Here is a 4,586-nt window from a genome sequence, read left to right on the forward strand (position 1 = left end):
CTCGGCATTGTTGTCCCCACCTCAAGGGTCACCCAGCATTATGGACTGTGCCTGTCTTAGGTTGTCCCATCTTTTGGGATCTTACCCATCATTGACTACCAGCCCTCTAAGAGTGAGTCTCTTGGTATGGTCTGGCAGAGGGAGAGGCAGTGTATCAAGCTTTGGCCTGTGCATAGGCCTCTTAAGGGGCTAAGAATTCAATAAAAGCTGATGGAATGGGGCCGTCCCATCTGGGGTAATGATGGGGATTAGGGAGTGGCTAGTTCTAGGCATCGGTCTCACAGTCTTCCAACAGGAGTATATATCGCAAGGCATTTCCTGTGGCTCCAGCAGTGAGGCTGTTGTCTCAGGTCTGTTGCATGGTTGTTCCGTAAGATTTTATACCTATGCTCAAGCCTAATTTTCATATCTCTATTATTATAAGTTGGCAAGGACAAGGAACAGCAGGTCCTTGTTTGCAGAGACATGCCTGGCAAGATCTGGAGGCAGGGCAACAGCTAATTGAACCAGAGAAATACGAGTTTTAACAAAATTATCAAGACCCTTAACAATACAGGGTCCAAAAATCAGGAGTTAGCAGTAATGATGGCACACATAATAAGGAACACAGACAAAGGTTTTCCTCTGGACTGAGGACTTAGCTTAGGTAATGTCTCTGTTTGCAGAGAGAGATGTTCAAGGTCTCCCCAGGTTGGTGGCTTTTGTGGTCCACGAGATTGGTCTCTCGGTGGTTGAGAGGTGTGCTGCTTCCTCCAAGGTCAGGGCTACCATCTCCGGGGTCAGTGATTGTGGAGGGAGGTTTTCCATCACAGGCAATTCTGATGTTCTGGACTGGGATCCAGATAGGGGCTGAAACATTATCTGGAAGACACAAGCATAGCCTCGCCCTTGTGTTAATAATAGGTGTGGACCTTTCCATTCACTTGTGAGAGGGTCCTTCCATCTCACCATGGGGACAGGAGTGGACTGAGTGAATTACCCCCAATGCTTTATTGCTGGTGGGAGGCCATTGGAGTCAAATTTTAGAAAATTTAATACAAATAGAGCTCATTGTATAACAAAATTGGGGTCCCTATAGCAGGGTTCTTTATCATTGTCTTCTATTTTCTGTATTTGTTTAATAAGTGTTTGGTGGGAACGTTCAACAATCCCTTGACCCTGAGGATTGTAAGGGATACCAGTTATATGCCTAATATTCCAGTCAGAGCAAAAATGGCTGAAGGTGGCAGAAACATAACAAGGACTGTTATCTGTTTTTATTTGCCAAGGAATTCCCATAAGGACCATGGCATAGTTGATAGTCCTTATGGCATGAGAAGCTGTCTCACCAGAGCAGGCCAATGCAAAATGGACATTGGAATAAGTGTCAATAATATGATGGACATACTCTACAAAGGCCAGATGTTGTAGAGTCTGAACTACATAAGGACTGTCAGAAAAAAATGTTACAGGGAGTTGTAGGGAGATCCTGAAAGACCTGTAACATGGCTTGCCAAAAGGAGAAAAATGAGTGACATCCATTTTCCATGTCTTGTTGTGGCCAAGGCCTCTAGGGAGTGTCCCAGCAGGTTGTAATGGCCCCAAAGGTAGAAGAGGGGCACAAGAGGAGCATGCACCGAACAAACGTTTACAGCTCTGAGTCAGCAAGTTAGGGAGGAGCCTATGTGTAGCTTGGGGAGAAAGGTGGAAGCGGGCATGTAAGTCTCTAGCTTGTTGAATTAGGGTGGAGTCTAGGGTGGCACTCAGGACCAGTTTGTCAATGGTTGCTTAGGACCAGTTTGTCAATGGTGGCATTTCCCTCTGCCAGAAGCCCCGGGAGATTGGTATGAGACTGCAAGTGTTGAATATACCAAGGGGCAGAGCACTGCTCCAGTAATAGTTGTAATGAAGAGAGTAACAAATCAAGGGGACTCTGGCGGGGCCAGAAAGCTGCAAATGCCAGATGTTGTAGAGTCTGAACTACATAAGCACTGTCAGAAAAAATATTGCAGGGAGTTGTAGGGAGATCCTGAAAGACCTGTAACATGGCAAGACCTGTGACATGGCTGAGAGCTCTCTGAGCTGTACAGATCCCTGGAAAGGGAAAATCCTATGTGAGGACAGTTGTCCTTTGTGGTAAATTACATAACCAAATTTGTGTTTACTAGAATCAGTAAAGATTAGGGGAGCCTTAGGAAGCAGGTTACACTTTTGGAATGCCTGGGGAAGCTGTCTTATTCCTTGAAGGAGTTTATGTTTAGGATAATGATTGTCATATTTCCCCTGATAGACTAGTAGGAGAGTTTGGAAGCCAGGGTTGTCAAGGAACAATGACTGAAGCATGTGAAGTGGAAGGGGAAGAACCAACGACTCGGGTTCATGGCCATACAGAAGGTGGGAGGTGTGGACAAGGTTAAGGGCTAGCATAGCCCATGCCTCAATAGCCAGGGTGACCTTGTGAAGTTGACTCCATGAAGAGTGGACCCATATCAGGGGGCCCTGGGTCTGCCAGAGTGCTCCCAAAGGGGTGTTTTTGTAGGAATAACTAGTGCTTAGATGGGCAGCTTTGGCTGTATCCTATTTACAAATGCTTGGGACAGGTGAGAATTGATCATTGTGACAACACATTGTGCCTCCAGAGAGACCTTGAGGAGAATGAAGACCATATCAGTACCCCACAAGGGGCCAAAGAGAGGTGTAAGCTCTTCTGTGGACATGGGTAAGAAGCCCTGTATCCAATTGATGTTGCCACAGAGGGTCTGCGCTTCTGAAAATCTAATCTCATCTGGTAAGGTAAGAACAGGAGCTATGGGCTGGATGACATCTTGAATAGAGTGGCCCAAAAAGGTATAAGGGGCGTGTAACTGTACTTTGTAAGACCTAATGCCTGGAGGTTTGTTTTGAGTTTTTGAAAAGCTCTTTGTAAGATCTCAGGATCCTTATAGGCGATAAGAATGTCATCCATATAATGTAAAATATAAACCCCAGTCAGCAAAGGTCTGCAGGCATGGGCCACATAATATTGGAGATAGTAGGACTGTTTCTCATACCCTGAGGCAAAACCTTCCATTGATAGCATTGAACTGGAAGGTTATGGTTAGTGGCAGGTATAGAGAAGGCAAAATGGGGCTTATCATCATCATGAAGAGGAACAGAGATGAAACAGTCCTTAATATCTATAATAATAATTGCACACTCTTTGGGAATAGCGGTAGGGTGAGGCATTCCCATTTGAAGGGTCCCTAAAGGCTTCATATGCTCATTAATAGCCCTTAAATCATGTAAAAGTCTCCACTTTCTTGATCTCTTTTGTATAACAAAAATGGGAGAATTATGAGGAATAAGTGAGGGCTCAGTATGACCCAAGGATAACTGTTCCTGGACCAAAGAGATCAAAGGAGCTAATTTATGTGAAGGAAGAGGCCACTGCTCAACCCATATGGGAGCTTTAGTGTCCCACATTAGTTTGATGGGGGGCGGCTTGGGCAGCGGAGCAGTGGCAGTTAGAATTGGGGGTGAGGGTGGGGGGCATTAATTAACCACTGGTCTACAATGTGGTCAACATAAAAGGCTTTGTCATTGGTAGTTAAAACAACCTCCATATTTCAGAGGATATCTCTCCCCCACAGGTTATGAGGAAGCCCTGCAGCTAGGAGCGGTTTAATAGCTCCTGTATTGCCGTCCGGGTCAGTCCAGACCATGGGATGTTGGACCTGTATTTTGTAAGCCCCCAACACCTCATGGGGGGTCCAGGCTTACAGTGCCAATGAGACAAGGCTTCTTCCTGTCTGATTACAGTAATATCGGCCCCTGTATCAATTAGGCTTTTAAATTTATGGCCATCTAGGGAAAGTTGCATCCTAGGCTTATGCAAATCAATAGGTATCATCCATTGGACATGGGAGGTGTATTCCCTTACTTCTTCTCTTTGGGGCGTGGCTGAGAGGTGCCCCATTGCCACTTCCCCTGGCTCTGTCCAGCAAAGCCCAGTAAAAACGACGACCACCAACGGCCGGTTCAAACTTCTTCTCTTTTTTTTTTATTGCCCGGTTCCATCCCCTTTTATCTCCTTCTCCCTCCAATCACACCACATTCCGTAGGATACACGAGCCAGATCGCTAGACAGGATTGGTCGGGACACTCTGTCCCCGAGCCCTTGTGCCAGCAGCCACGCTTTCCTTCACTGCTGCGCATGTGCCATTAACTCGTCATAGGGCTTGGCAGGGTGCCTGGGCACCATCTTGGGCACTCCCGCGTGGGCCCGCTCTCCACATCTCCCCCTTTTTGTTTTTGTATGACGACTGGGATCAGGTCTGTCTTAGGTTGCCCTGGTCCACTCCAAGTCCTTACCCGTCATCAGCTAACCCAGCAGTATAACAGGGCTCCTGTCTTAGGTTGGTACTTGTGTGCCAAGGTCTTACCCGTCATTGACTCTGATCCAGCATATTCAGCCATACTGTAGGCGAGGCTCCCATCTCTATAGCGACTAGGGCCTGGACAATAGCCTGTCTCTGGCTTTGTTGTTGTTTACGTATCCTACACGTGAACCACACCAAACATCCACACACCAAGATCAACAAGAAGAACCAAAAAGCCATCCCTCCCCA

Source organism: Nannospalax galili, unplaced genomic scaffold, assembly GCF_000622305.1.
Source record: "Nannospalax galili isolate Female #2095 unplaced genomic scaffold, S.galili_v1.0 scaffold1991, whole genome shotgun sequence".
NCBI classification, from domain to species: domain Eukaryota; kingdom Metazoa; phylum Chordata; class Mammalia; order Rodentia; family Spalacidae; genus Nannospalax; species Nannospalax galili.